This window comes from Stenella coeruleoalba, assembly GCF_951394435.1.
Source record: "Stenella coeruleoalba genome assembly, chromosome: 8".
In the NCBI taxonomy this organism is placed as follows: Eukaryota; Metazoa; Chordata; class Mammalia; order Artiodactyla; family Delphinidae; genus Stenella; species Stenella coeruleoalba.
In genome coordinates this window covers 97,785,302-97,801,500 of record NC_137154.1, presented here as the reverse complement: position 1 = coordinate 97,801,500, position 16,199 = coordinate 97,785,302, and the positions used below count along the sequence as shown (strand labels likewise).

General features: G+C 40.3%; 1 protein-coding gene across 11 annotated transcripts in view; it reads left to right on the top strand.

Annotated features, from left to right (window-relative positions):
* LOC307190567 (uncharacterized protein) overlaps nt 1-16,199 on the top strand; it is a 394,123-nt gene that overhangs the window by 142,174 nt on the left and 235,750 nt on the right. For 4 of the 11 annotated variants that reach the window (XR_013829496.1, XR_013829497.1, XR_013829498.1 and 1 more), the window contains exon 1: nt 8,343-8,501. The exons of the other annotated variants lie outside the window; for them this stretch is intronic. The gene's annotated coding sequence lies outside the window, so the exon portion shown is untranslated. Of the gene's footprint in view, nt 1-8,342; nt 8,502-16,199 lie in introns of those variants that run through there. 11 annotated transcript variants of the gene reach the window in all.

Sequence of the window (16,199 nt, the reverse complement as noted above, 5' to 3'; positions counted from 1 at the left end):
TTTGCGGGACGCGGGCCTCTCACTGTCACGGCCGCTCCCATTGCGGAGCACAGGCTCTGGACGCGCAGGCTCAGCAGCCATGGCTCACGGGCCCAGCCGCTCCGCCGCATGTGGGATCTTCCCGGACCGGGGCACGAACCCGTGTCCCCTGCATCGGCAGGCGGACCCCCAACCACTGCGCCACCAGGGAAGCCCAAAAAGTAGGGGTTATTATTTTCAGTGCATAGTTAAAGAAATGCTGGCTTCTTAGCTAAGGTGATAGGGCTAATAAATAGCAAATACAGGATTCAAGTCTAGGGTTTCTGGTTCCAGATTCAGATTGCGGTATACGACACCCCAGGAGAGCAGGGTTTACTATATTCTACCAACATCACCCCCTGAGTAGCAGAAGCTGGAGAGTGAGAGGCCACCTGTTAGACACTGATGGAATGAATTTGAATTGAACCAAACATGCAGCCCTCTAAGCTTCTACTTGTATGATTTATGCCTCAGGTCAGTCTGTCTGAGGTGTGAAAGAGCCTTAAGAAGAAGGGTAAAACATTTACTAGTGACTGTTTTCTCCCTCCTTCCCATATACCAGCCTCCAACCCCACCCCAACTCACATACAGATTCTTTGTCACTCTTTATAGGGAATAAAATAAGTCATCACCCCTCCATGTATTACCATCCATTGTAATGTACCCCGGGCTGGGCGTTAGAATAGCAGTTATTTGTGAGGCTGGCTCATGGAGTTCATGCCTGTAAATCCCAGGCACTCTGAGACCCTCTCCCTTTTTCCCAGCGTGATGTACAAAGGGGCTTCTGGGAGTTAGTAGGAGAGCAAGATGGTGGGGATGGTGGGATGGTGGGTCTTTCACACTTTGGACCGAGTGTACCTGGAACCGTCTAACTGTGGGGCAGAGGAACCCACTTCATCTTGGAGACGGTGGCCAAATAAACCAACTCCGTGCTACCTCAGAGGCTGACAGAGCCTCAAGAGTCTCCGTAAAGAAGCCCCCGACTTGAGCTATTCCATTTTTATAAACATAGCACGATAGTGTTATGGAAAAGATTTCTATCCTCAGTAAGTGCCTGTCATAAAAGAAGAAGGGCTCTTCTTGTAGATAAATAAAAATGTCCAGTGTGTAGAAATGAAACATAACTGTGAATATCCCTGGAATAACTGAAATTATTTTGGTTTGAAAAGATCTGGACTTTGAAAAGAAACTTGTATGCTTTCTTTGTAGTCAGCAAACTACATTCCCATCATCTCTGAGGTAACCTTCACCTCAGGACTTAGGATTTGGGGAAGGGATGAGTAAGGTACAAAAGAAGAAATGCTCAGAAAAAAAGTCATATTTGCTTCCGCATCAACAGTGTGTGATGTGTTTTGCTCCTTCTCCTGCCTAGAGCAATTTTTATTTCTCTACTCCTTTGCTTTTTGCAGACTGATGTAGGATACTGGTACCTTCCTTGAGGTTAACCTGAGGTGACATGGTGTTGCAGACAGAACTCAGGACTTGTAGATTTAAAAAGCCTGATTTTTTTGAGTCCTGTTTCCACAGATTAAATTGTGTGCTGTGTGGCTACAGGGTTTAACTGTCATGATCAATTTCTGCATCAGTAAAATGGGTATATTAATATCTATCCTAACTCACAGGGTCGTTATGAGGGCCTCAAGCAACAATGGGTGGTAGAGTGTTTCATAAACTCGAAAGCATGGCACAGGAAAGAATTTATCCTCTATTTTGAGTTCTTAAAGTGTATGTGCAATCGGTATTATCTCCACTATCCATGTGATCATAATGGCATCATGGCATCCAGAATGTCATTATTTAACATTAGAATTTATTTGGGACTATGATTTGGAATCAGCCTACAGCTCACCACCAAATATCAAATGCACACCTTCTCCATTCTCTGCTCCACCTCTCCCCACACTTTCTAACTATCCTGCCACTTTGCTTTGGGAGTTTATTCAACCCTCATATCTGCCCCTGTTCCTCTTTGGAGGTTCACCTGGGAACCTCTTTAAGCCTCCTCATCACTAGGAGTCCATCTCACTGCTACTGGAATTTGCACACTTACTAGGGCACGGTGGGCTGGGCTGGGCTGGACAGGGTGCAGAGAGAAGAACCAGTGTGGGGAGGGTGTGCTGAGTTTCAGACATCTCCCTTCTCAATTTGGAATGGGTTTTCTAATAAAAATAACAGGACGCATGAATTTTAAATCTGATGATGCAGTAATAATGGAGTTCTACCACGTGGTGGATTAGCTTCTTGGTGGGCTGATATGAGAATCTAAAAACCATTTATACAATTTTTTATTTGGGAAAATGTGAATTATAAGGACTGCCTTACAAACGTATATTTAGAGCTAAACCTAGTTGTGACTTGAGGCTTTTCTTGTCCTGAATGTGAGATCCTTTCTTCCAAATTTAATTTGTATAAATACTTTATACTCAGTGTAGTGAGTAGTGACTGGGTTAGTGGGTGCAGCTGGATGAACACTGATGCTGGGAGGGATGGGAAGGGGAGGGGTCCTACCCTGGCTTTGCCGTTTGCCAGCTGTGGCACTGGACAGCTACTTAAGCTCTTTACTTCTCAATTTCCTCACCTACAAAATAAAGAAAAATGGTACAGATGAACCTGTTTGCAAGGCAGAAATAGAGACACAGACGTAGAGAACAAATGTATGGACACCAAGGGGGGAAGGGAGGGTGGTGGGATGAATTGGGAGATTGGGATTGACATATATACAGTAATATGTATAAAATAGGTAACTAATGAGAACCTGCTGTATACCACAGGGAACTCTACTCAATGCTCGGTGACCTAAATGGGAAGGAAATCCAAAAAAGGGGATATATGTATACGTATAGCTGATTCACTTTGCTGTACAGCAGAAACTAACACAACATGGTAAAGCAACTATACCCCAATTAAAAAATAAAACCAAAGATGTTGATAATAGTACTCAATTCTCAGGGTTGTTGTTAGAAATACATCATAGACAATAACAGCTTATATGAAGAGAGTTGTTATACTGACTTAGCGCATTATTCAAACAATTCTCCGTTTTGTTGAACAGGTGATGACTGGCCTCTGAGTGAGGACTTTTTTTTTTTTAATATAAATTTATTTATTTATTTATGGCCGTGCTGGGTCTTTGTTGCTGTGCCTGGGCTTTCTCTACTTGTGGTGAGCGAGAGCTACTCTTCATTGAGGTGCACAGGCTTCTCATTGCGGTGGCTTCTCTTGTTGCAGAGCATGGACTCTAGGCACGAGGGCTTCAGTAGTTGTGGCACTTGGGGTCAGTAGTTGTGGCTCTTGGGCTGTAGAGCACAGGCTCAGTAGTTGTGGTGCATGGGCTTAGTTGCTCCACGGCATGTGGGATCTTCCTGGACCAGGGCTCGAACCCGTGTCCCCTGCATTGGCAGGCGGATTCTTAACCACTGCGCCACCAGGGAGGTCCTTGAGTCAGGACTCTTAAGATTGTGTTCATTGATGTTAGGGAGATCAAAAATTACCATGAATTTTTTTAGGTACACATAAGGAATTGACTAAATTGTGGTGTGTACATACAATGGAATATTATTCAACCATAAAAAGAAACGTGATAGTGATACATGCTACAGTGTGGATAAACCTTGAAAATATTGTGCTAAGTGGAAGAAGTCAGTCTCAGAAGCTTACTTACTGTATGGTCCCATATATATGAAATATCCAAAATAGGTATATCTACAGAAACAGAACAGATTTGTGGTTGCCGTGAGCTTAGGGGAGGGAGAAAATGGAGGGGGGTAACCTAATAGATATGGGGTTTCCTTTTGGGATAACAATGTTTTAGAACTAGATAGAGGTGATAGTTGCACATCATTGTGAATGTACTAAATATCACTGAATTGTTCACTTTAAAATGGTTAATTTTATGTTACGTGCAGTTTTAAAAAATGCTATGGAAGAATAAAACCACCTAAATAAGATGACTGTGTAGAAAGCCTTCCTGACTTCTTATATAGTCTTGGTCTATATAAAGAGTTTGTGAGTTTGTCACATGGAGGCTAAACAATAAACTACTTAATAATGAAGTAATCACTGAAGAAATCAAAGGGGAAATCAAAAAATACCTAGAAACAAATGACAATGGAGACACGACGACCCAAAACCTATGGGATGCAGCAAAAGCAGTTCTAAGAGGGAAGTTTATAGCAATACAATCCTACCTTAAGAAACAGGAAACATCTTGAATAAACAACCTAACCTTGCACCTAAAGCAATTAGAGAAAGAAGAACAAAAAAACCCCCAAAGTTAGCAGAAGGAAAGAAATCATAAAGATCAGATCAGAAATAAATGAATAAGAAATGAAGCAAAAGATAGCAAAGATCAATAAAACTAAAAGCTGGTTCTTTGCGAAGATAAACAAAATTAATAAACCATTAGCCAGACTCATCAAGAAAAAAAGGGAGAAGACTCAAATCAATAGAATTAAAAATGAAAAGGAGAAGTAACAACTGACACTGCAGAAATACAAAAGATCATGAGAGATTACTACGAGCAACTATATGCCAGTAAAATGGACAACCTGGAAGAAATGGACAAATTCTTAGAAAGGCACAACCTGCCAAGACTGAATCAGGAAGAAATAGAAAATATGAACAGACCAATCACAAGCACTGAAATTGAAATTGTGATTAAAAATCTTCCAACAAACAAAAGCCCAGGACCAGATGGCTTCACAGGCGAATTCTATCAAACATTTAGAGAAGAGCTAACACCCATCCTTCTCAAACTCTTCCAAAGTATAGCAGAGGGACGAACACTCCCAAACTCATTCTACGAGGCCACCATCAACCTGATACCAAAACCGGACAAGGATGTCACAAAGAAAGAAAACTACAGGCCAATATCACTGTTGAATATAGACGCAAAAATCCTCAACAAAATACTAGCAAACAGGATCCAACAGCACATCGAAAGGATCATACACCATGATCAAGTGGGGTTTATCCCAGGAATGCAAGGATTCTTCAATATATGCAAATCAATCAATGTGATACACCATATTAACAAATTGAAGGAGAAAAACCATATGATCATCTCAATAGATGCAGAGAAAGCTTTTGACAAAATTCAACACCCATTTATGATAAAAACCCTCCAGAAAGTAGGCATAGAGGGAACTTACCTCAACATAATAAAGGCCATATATGACAAACCCACAGCCAACATCGTCCTCCATGGTGAAAAACTGAAAGCATTTCCACTAAGATCAAGAACAAGACAAGGTTGCCCACACTCACCACTCTTATTTAACATAGTTTTGGAAGTTTTAGCCACAGCAATCAGAGAAGAAAAGGAAATAAAAGGAATCCAAATCGGAAAAGAAGAAGTAAAGCTGTCACTGTTTGCAGATGACATGATACTATACGTAGAGACTCCTAAAGATGCTACCAGAAAATTACTAGAGCTAATCAATGAATTTGATAAAGTAGCAGGATACAAAATTAATGCACAGAAATCTCTGGCATTCCTATACACTAATGATGAAAAATCTGAAAGTGAAATTAAGAAAATACTCCCACTTACCATTGCAACAAAAAGAATAAAATATCTAGGAATAAACCTACCTAAGGAGACAAAAGGCCTGTATGCAGAAAATTATAAGACACTGATGAAAGAAATTAAAGATGATACAAATAGATGGAGAGATATACCATGTTCTTGGATTGGAAGAATCAACATTGTGAAAATGACTCTACTACCCAAAGCAATCTACAGATTCAATGCAATCCCTATCAAACTACCACTGGCATTTTTCACAGAACTAGAACAAAAAATTTCACAATTTGTATGGAAACACAAAAGACCCCTAATAGCCAAAGCAATCTTGAGAACGAAAAACGGAGCTGGAGGAATTATGCTACCTGACTTCAGACTATACTACAAAGCCACAGTAATCAAGACAGCATGGTGCTGGCACTAAAACAGAAATATAGATCAATGGAACAGGATAGAAAGCCCAGAGATAAACCCACGCACATATGGTCACCTTATCTTTGATAAAGGAGGCAGGAATGTACAGTGGAGAAAGGACAGCCTTTTCAATAAGTGGTGCTGGGAAAACTGGACAGGTACATGTAAAAGTATGAGATTAGATCACTCCCTGACACCATACACAAAAATAAGCTCAAAATGGATTAAAGACCTAAATGTAAGGCCAGAAACTATCAAACTCTTAGAGGAAAACATAGGCAGAACACTCTATGACATAAATCACAGCAAGATCCTTTTTGACCCACCTCCTCGAGAAATGGAAATAAAATAAACAAATGGGACCTAATGAAACTTCAAAGCTTTTGCACAGCAAAGGAAACCCTAAACAAGACCAAAAGACAACCCTCAGAATGGGAGAAAATATTTGCAAATGAAGCAACTGACAAAGGATTAATCTCCAAAATTTACAAGCAGCTCATGCAGCTCAGTAACAAAAAAACAAACAACCCAATCCAAAAATGGGCAGAAGACCTAAATAGACATTTCTCCAAAGAAGATATACAGACTGCCAACAAACACGTGAAAGAATGCTCAACATCATTAATCATTAGAGAAATGCAAATCAAAACTACAATGAGATATCATCTCACACCCGTCAGAATGGCCATCATCAAAAAATCTAGAAACAATAAATGCTGGAGAGGGTGTGGAGAAAAGGGAACACTCTTGCACTACTGGTGGGAATGTGAATTGGTACAGCCACAATGGAGAACAGTATGGAGGTTCCTTAAAAAACTACAAATAGAACTACCATATGACCCAGCAATCCCACTACTGGGCATATACCCTGAGAAAACCATAATTCAAAAAGAGTCATGTACCAAAATGTTCATTGCAGCTCTATTTACAGTAGCCTGGAGATGGAAACAACCTAAGTGTCCATCATCGGATGAATGGATAAAGAAGATGTGGCACATATATACAATGGAATATTACTTAGCCATAAAAAGAAACGAAATTGAGCTATTTGTAATGAGGTGGATGGACCTAGAGTCTGTCATACAGAGTGAAGTAAGTCAGAAAGAGAAAGGCAAATACCGTATGCTAACACATATATATGGAATTTAAGAAAAAAAATGTCAAGAAGAAACTAGAGGTATGACAGGAATAAAGACACAGACCTACTAGAGAATGGACTTGAGGATATGGGGAGCAGGAAGGGTAAGCTGTGACAAAGCGAGAGAGAGGCATGGACATATATACACTACCAAACGTAAGGTAGATAGCTAGTTGGAAGCAGCCGCATAGCACAGGGATATCAGCTTGGTGCTTTGTGACCACCTAGAGGGGTGGGATAGGGAGGGTGGGAGGGAGATGCAAGAGGGAGGAGATATGGGGATGTGTGTATATGTATCACTGATTCACTTTGTTATAAAGCAGAAACTAACACACCATTGTAAAGCAATTATACTCCATTAAAGATGTAAAAGAAAAATAAAATAGTTTGTGAAGACAGTGTCACTTACTTCTTCCCTACATTTTTTTTTCTGCCTTTTGTAGTCCTATCTGAACTCCTTGGTTTTCTGTCCCTCCACGAGGACTCAAGTTCTGTTTGAGTCACTTCTTTCATTCATTCCCTGACTCATTTCTTCACCTGGTGTCAAGGAGAGCGATAATTAATATGTGATCTGGGACAGAGGCTAGGCAGCCCTGCTGGGTTACTTTGCAGGCATCTTAACCTCTCTGGTCTTAGGGAGACATCAACAAGATCACTTCTTGGGTTTCTTTCAGCTTTAAATTTCTAGATTTAAGAAATAAGAAATGCATTATTAGGTTTCCTTTAAATATTCTGCCAGCTAATTTCTCCACTTCTTTTACTTTGAATTCATTTATCAAACCTAGCTAGACAGATAGAAAAAAAATAAATTACACTTTGAATTAGCCTCTTCTTTTTCATTAGACCTCAGTAATGAGGAGAAAATTCATCTCCACGTCTGTGGTAAAACTTCTTTGACCACAGGAAACCTTTCTTCATGTTTTTTTTAAGATAAAAATGCCCAAAGCATGAAACTGATATACTTTTAAGGTTTGAAAAGTGTAAAAAATGATTTTTCTCTTTAATTATAATATGTAACAGAAAACAAGACACTGCAATAACTTAATAGCCCATCAAAACACTATCTTCAAGGGTAATTTAGCATTTCCATGATAAATTGCTATTTTTAGAAGCTTATGTAACCAAACAAAGAATGTGTTCTTGGCTATGGCCATGAAGACAAGTTATTATTGTGGGAGGGACAAAGGAATCTGAGAGGCTCATGAGAGACAGAGCCAATTGCAGAGAACATTTTATAGAGCACCCTTTCTCTTGAGTCTCCATTTTCTGCAATCAGGATAATGCAGTGCCTTTCAGAGCCATTTTCATTTTTGAAGTGCTCTTTCATCATTAGCTAATAAATACTCATCAATGAATTTTCCTCAGCGTCTTGCAAGTTGAAGGAAAAAGAAAATCGCTTTCTTTTTCGTAAGTATTATTCCCCTTGGGGCCTCCCTTCTCGTGCTTCTAATGGAAACAAGAAATAAATTATACCTACTTATTTGAAAGGACCAAAGACCACCATTCCTTCCACACAGAGCACCTGTAAATTTGCATCAGATATTAATGACCTTCTATAACTACCTCACTGTAGTAGCAGGAGTACCTGTCTCCCATTACCAAGCTCTGTTCTGTTTAGTGTCTCATGAGGATGGTTAACTGGAAGGATGCCTTGGGGGGTCTTTTTGGGGGGTCTTCTCAGGGAGCTGAGCGTGGTGAGTCAAGCTGAGAGCAGGTGGTGTCTGTGTGAGCAGGCGTATCCAATGGACTTCATATCTCTAATTTCTAGGGTCAAAAAGTTACGGTTTTGGAATTTTCTGTTCTTTTGTATTATCCATGTTTCTTCTCCCCTATATCATCTTCTTTGCATTTGGACTTCGCTCTGACTTTCACAGTTTCTGCTGTGGTGAATTGCACTGCACATACTTAAAGCCACTCCAAGACTTTTCTAGTTGCACGTGTGTTTTGAGGAAGACAATTTGGTTCAGAGCATGAGCTATGTCTTACCGGGTTTCTGCTGCCTGTTGTCTAAAGTAATGTTATCCAACAGACATAGAATACAAACCACACCATGAGCCATTTATAATTTAAAATTTTATGGTAACCACTTAAAAAAGTGAAAATAAAGAGGTGACATTAATTTTAATAATATATTTTATTTAACCCAATATATCCAAAATTTTATTACCTTAATATGTAATCAATATAAAATTGTTAATGAGATATTTAACATTCTTTTAAGCCAAACGTGAATTCTGATGTGTATTTTACACTTACAACACATCTCAGTTTGGACTAGCCACATTTCGTATGCCTCATGGCTGCTGTATTGGACAACATGGCTCTGTAGGCATAAGTAGACAATATTTGAACAAACATTTTAAAATTAAAAAGCATTTCTGAATTATTTATTACACAGTCAAGTTCTGATATAAATTGCTGTAAGTTTTCTCTTCAAGGCTCTCATAGAGAATGAGGGGATGTTAGAGGGTTCTGGGGTTTATCAGCAGGGAAAGGGTTAATGTGTGTTTTCTCAAACCTACCATTCACTCTGGAATTAACATAGCATCAATGAATTAGGATCTCTCCCTCCCCTTTTACTTTATGTTTTGCTGTACCTTGAGCTCAGATCTACCTAAGAACCAAGAAATGACAAGACTGTTGATTTTAGATAGTGATTAGGATTTGACCATGTTTTTTTTTTAATAAATAATTTTTTATTTATCTTAATTTTAATTTTGGCTGCGTTGGGTCTTTGTTGCTGTGAGCGGGTTTTCTCTGGTTGCAGCGAGCGGGAGCTAATCTTTGTTGCGGTGCGCGGGCTTCTCATTGCGGTGGCTTCTCTTGTTGTGGAGCATGGCTTCTAGGCACGTGGGCTTCAGTAGTTGTGGCACTTGGGCTCAGTAGTTGTGGCTCACGGGCTCTAGAGTGCAGCCTCAGTAGTTGTGGCACGCGGGCTTTGTTGCTCTGCGGCATGTGGGATCTTCCCGGACCGGGGCTCGAACCTGTGTCCCCTGCATTGACAGGCGGATTCTTAACCACTGTGCAACCAGGTGAGCCCAGGATTTGACCATGTTTGATGTAAGCCCAGTCTTACAGTAGCTGCACTTTAAGTGGTTTCCACACAGTGTTAGTTTTTGGTGCTATCATCCTCGAAAGTAATGTTCTGTGCTTATTTTCATGTGGTTGTGTTCTCATGAAGAAAAAGGATACTTTTTATACTTGTAGCTTCTTACCTGAATTCAACTGAAGGAATTCTGAGGGGCGATAGCCATGACCAAAGGAGCCAGAGGCACCAAAAACCACCTCTCAAAGGCTTGGCACCCCCATTCTTGGGCTAAATATCTCATTCTGGGGGAGAGCAGTATCACAGATATTTGGTGCGTCTGTCATTCCGTTGACGGGAACTTTAGTCATTGGCACTTCCACATGTTTATGAAAGAATGATGTTGATAATTATTTATCATTGAACATCAACTATGAACGAAACACTCTGGTAGGTGTGGTGAGATACAAAAAGGAGATGCCATTCTCCCTGCCCCCGAAGAGCTTAGCCTGATGGTGAAGAAGATACATGTCCTAGCTGAGGTTCTAAAGTGTTAGAGCAGAGCTATCAGCAGGGTACCAGATGACCCTGAGGTCCTGTAAGATCCAGTGGACGAACCTTTGCCAAGGACTCTTTCATGCCAGGAGATAGACTAGGTGTCAGTGACAACTAAGGTGAAGACAGTCTCTCTTCCTACTGATATCCTAATCTACTGTGAGACATGGGTAAAACACCACCTGCGGTGCCATGTGAGATGTGATATAATGGAGAAACAGAACTCCAGAAAGGCAGAGGAAGGAGAGACTAAGACCTCCAGTCCAAGTTGGGCTCATATCTTCAGAGGCAATGATGATGCGGCCGGCTTTCAAAATAGGAGTTCACGGGCAGGAAAGGGAGATGGAAGCAGCCTGGAAAGAAAGGGGCAGGAGTGAAGGCGAAGGTGGTCCTGGGGCTGGTGAGCCCTGGAGAAGGGTCACACCTGAGCAGGTTCTCCCCAGATCATCTGATCCTGTCTTAGGGCACTTGATTCAAATACTGCTTGTGTTATGTTCTCTACAGTTCATGGATGTTTAAAAAATTATTAACAGTTACTAAGAATGGATAATTTATTGTTTTCACTATTATTTAAAAAGTACCACATCAGTGACTATTTTGGTTTAGTTGCTGTGACAGTGAGGATCCATGTCATGGTGGTTAAGAGCTGACTCTGGAAGACAGAGTGCCTAGGTTCAAATCCCAGCGCTGCCACTTAAAACTGTGCTGTTTAGCCCTTCTGTACTTCAGCTTCTACATCTGTAATGTGGAAAATAATAATAGCATCTCCCTCAAAGGTTTTTCTTAGTAATAAAATGAGTTAAGATTTGGGAAGGGCACAGAATAATGTCTGCTTCATGGTAAGTATCCTAAATGTTTGTTAAATTCAATGAAGGCGGTACACAAAATTCTAGTGCCCGGTGATGGCAAACAGCTTTCTGTGTCACTGGCACGTGATAAGGACATTGATGATTTTTTTTTTTTGAAAGGGTTAATTTGCTTGTTGTCCAGCTGGTCTGAAGTCATCAGTGACGCTCACTGACATGAATGAAGATTGCGTAGGCATCCCTGCAGTGGCATTGTACAAGCCTTATATTTTATTTTAGTACACGCTAGAAACACTTTTAGTTGTTCGGAATATCTAAATGATCCACGTCAAAAAACTTGCATATGAAATATCCAGAAACGCAGGTCTCAGAGAATATGTGAGAACGTGTGTACATCATTGTTGGATCGCATATGAAAATAGTACTTTTGTAAGTAAAAGCAGAACCTTGTCATATTGCAATGAATGATTGATTTGTGTTCATGTAAAATTGTTAAGAAACATTACAAATAGGCCTAAAAGTAAAGAGAATAGTATAGTGACCCCTCATATACCCATCATTTAGATTTTAACAATTTTTTTGGTTGAGGTATTTTAAAGCAAATCCCATAAATCATGGCATTTGAACCCCTAAATATTTGATTAGAAATTTAGGAAGTTTATTTTCTTGTATAATTACATTATCCCACCAGCAATAATCTCTTTTTGATACATCCCATCTATATTCAGAATGCCCCAGTTGACCCCAAATGGCTTTTACAGAGTTTGCTTGAATCAAGACACAAACAAGGCCTACCAGTGTCCAGTGTATTTGGTTATCAAGACCCTTATGTTTCTCTTAATCTAGGATGGTCTGAATTTCAGTGTTAGTTTGAGAGGGTTTTATTGTGTGATGGGCTCCAGGTCTGAGACCTAGTTGAAACCAGGTGTTGGGTGTGGCCTCATTCGCCTTAGGTAGAAACACTTTTATCAACAAAGTTAAATTATAATTATCTCCCAACCGGTTTTAATGTCAATTTTAAGTATTCTAGGCACGGAGGGCGGCGCCGAAGGCCCAGAAATGAATGCGATATGATCCCCGGGCTCAGAAATCAGGCAGAGAGTTTCTGCACTTTGACCATGAAAGTTTCTGCTGTATGACCCACCAGAGGATGAGATCTTGAGGGTGAGGGAGGAGGGTGGCTGCTTCTGGGGAGCAAAGTGCAGTGCTGCAGATTCTGGGTCCTGGCTTTTCTCTACATCAGACAACTGAGAATGCCGGTAATTTTATAGTCCGGTTGGAAAGGGGCCTGCCTAGTGGTTAGAGACGGGAGACTCTGAGATCTGTCCTCCATCCTAACAGCCTCTCTCTTAGGGCCATACTGTCTGATGTTTCCTTCCTCCGTGGGTATAAATCGTGTCGAGTCTCCACAAATAGCCAGGCCCTGGAGAGCGTTTGAGAAACGGTTAATATCTCCTAGGAAGCGTCATTCTAAAGAAAGCACACACAAAGTATTTTCCGCCTTAGGTCTTTGCTCTATGTATGTGTTCTTCCTTCTAATTTGGAAGGAAATCCCGAAGGTGGTAAGTTTACTGAGAAGAAAGGAGAAAGTTTTTTGTTTTTTCCTTCAGGAACATGTATGTTAGGGAGAAAGCATGTTCCAAACACCTCAGGTGGACCAGGAAGACGTGGAGAGACGTCTGTGGGAGTGCAGAAGGCCTGGGCGGAGAACGGGAAGACCTGGGCTTGAACTCCTCTCTCTTCACTCAGCAGCTACTTTAGCTTGAACAGGTCTCAGAACTTGCTTGAAATCCAATTTTTTTAATCTACAACATAGGTGTAAGCCAGTTAGAATGGGCATCATCAGAAAATCTCCAAACAACAAAGGCTGGAGAGGGTGTGGAGAAAAGAGAACACTCTTGCACTGCTGGTGGGAATGTAAATTGATACAGCCACTATGGAGAACAGTGTGGAGGTTCCTTAAAAAACTAAAAATAGAACTACCCTATGATCCAGCCATCCCACTACTGGGCTTATACCCAGAGAAAACCATAATTCAAAAAGACACATGCACCCCAATGTTCACTGCAGCACTATTTACAATAGCCAGGTCATGGAAGCAACCTAAATGCCCATCGACAGATGAGTGGATAAAGAATATGGAATATTACTCAGCCATAAAAAGGAATGAAATTGGGTCATTTGTTGAGATGTGGATGGATCTAGAGACTGTCATACGGAGTGAAGTAAGTCAGAAAGAGAAAAACAAATATCGTATATTAACGCATATATGTGGAACCTAGAAAAATGGTCCAGATGAACCGGTTTGCAGGGCAGAAATTGAGACACAGATGTAGAGAACAAACGTATGGACACCAAGGGGGGAAAGTGGTGGGGGATGGTGGTGGTGGGATGAATTGGGAGATTGGGATTGACATGTATACACTGATGTGTATAAAATTGATGACTAATAAGAACCTGCTGTTTATAAAAAAAATGGGTGTAAGAGTGCCTTTTTCATATAGTCTGTAATGAAGATGAAATAAAAGATTATAGTTTTGAAATTTTCTAGGTTTTGCAGCCCCCCTTTACAGATAGGAAAGGACTACTATCACTGCCATTAGGAGGAGGAAACCTGTCTCAGTTCTTTGGAAGAACAAATAGTTGTGAGAGTGCTGTGTAGACTAGAGGATGGTCAGCCAAGGTCTTCAAAACTCAGAATGAAGAAAGGTTCAAGATCATGTATTTATTTATTTCCAGAATAAAGAATGATGGGAGGACTGAAGAATTTTTAAGAAATGATATAACTTTGTCTCTATTAGTTTAGGAGCAAGAATAAATTTAAATTGACCTTGCAGACATTGAGGTAGGCTGGATGCCTTCACTGGCAGTGTTAATTAGGAGAGCCTCTGCTTCACTATGAAACAGGGTTATAATAATGAAAAATTGGCCTTTTGAACATAGGTCTGAATTGGATAGATGACTGGCTCTTCTATAATGTAGAGAGGGCAGTGAATTTCTGGTTCGATAGTCAGTTGATGATTTGCACAGAAATTGTGACTTCAATGCTAGTGAGAAAAAGAAAAGGGAGATTAGATTCTCTGACCCTCATGCAGCTGGGAGTCAGAAAACTTCGGGAGGGTGTGACAGAAAGGCAGATTCTAGAACCAGAGGAAGGTTGGAAAACTATAAATCCTACACTCAGATATCCTGTGGTGGTTTAAATCATTTTGTTTTGTTAGCATTTTGGGTGCTCGATCTATGCTATATTACAACACGTGGTGATGTCAACCTTGTATTGATGGCAGCCCCCTTCTGTGTTCTAGGCATTCTTGGATGGTCATTAAATGAACCGAGCATATGCTGACATGCTCAAATGAGCACTTGTGGAATTTCCAGTAGAAAGCCATGGAATTGGAGGATGAAGGGGGAAGGTCAAGAAATATCAAATAAGTGGAGTGGTGAAATTCAGAGTAACAAAGGATTGCTTGTGTAACAGCACATCACACACATCTATTTTAATAGTGTTAGTGTACTGTCCAAAATAAAGGACAATTAAAAAAACTGAGCACATCACAACTACGTCACATCGCCACCATAAGAAATGACCGTTTCTATTTCTTCAGTATCATCTATTTCTGTATCACACATTATATTTGTTGAACATCTGCTGTGTGGGAGCTCACCACAGTGCTGAGTGTATGTGAAGAAATAGTCTTCATTAGCCAGTGAGAGAGTAAGATCAAGCAAGATGAAAACGGAACAGTAACCAGGGCTCAGTAAATACTAAGGTGTTAGTGGCAAGATCCATTTCTGATGAATGGGAAGAGGATTAATGCAAATAGTTTCTGTTGTGTTTCTTTTCTGGCGGTTTGGGTGTCATAGATATACTCAGACCTTGCACGGATTCCAAGTTGCAAGCATTGAGGTTGTCTAGAGAACTAGAGATGTTGAATGGGTTAGCTACCCCATCCTCTGTCTCTAGAACTTGCAGACTTTCTATCTCACTGACAGATTTGTAACAAACTGCCCTTAAGACACAATCTTAAGACTTTCTCAATAGAGTATTATCCCCATGAGTGCCGGACTGGCTCTGTCTTGGTCAACTGTAACTCTAGGCCCTCCTATTGTGTTTGAAACAGAGTGGGAATTCAGTAAATAAAAAGCTTCATCATTTTTGGAGAAAGGTCTTCCCTAAAGCTAAAATGTATATCATAAAACTCTGAGGCCATTAGTTTTTAGTCTCAAAAAGCGTTGGAAATAAACACTTTTAGAACCATTTACATTTCTCCCAATGGACAGGACCCTCACCATCACAGGAGCACCCATATGCTTTCTGTCTACACAGATGCATACCCACATACTTCTGTCCACTTCTTAGTCCTCTGATCTTTGTTATCTAGTTTAGAAGAAGAAGTTAGGGGAAGTGACATGAGTTGAAAGTTGTCCATTATAGGTTTTAAGCCTTAAAAGACAGTATATCATCAAAGAAATACTTCCTTTCTTCTGAGATGCCTGTATGACTATTATTTTGAGGGGGGCAAGCCTTCCCTCTCCTTTGGCAACTCTACCTCTTCCTTTCAGTTTCATCCATCATCTCATTTCTTGAAATGAACTTCCTTTGGGAATGAAAATTTTGGCATAGCTGGGAGCTTTTAACGGAAATAAGAGAGAAGACGTCTCTGACATATATAATATGTTCAATATGTTTCCATATATTGCACAATCTCTGATGTGTTA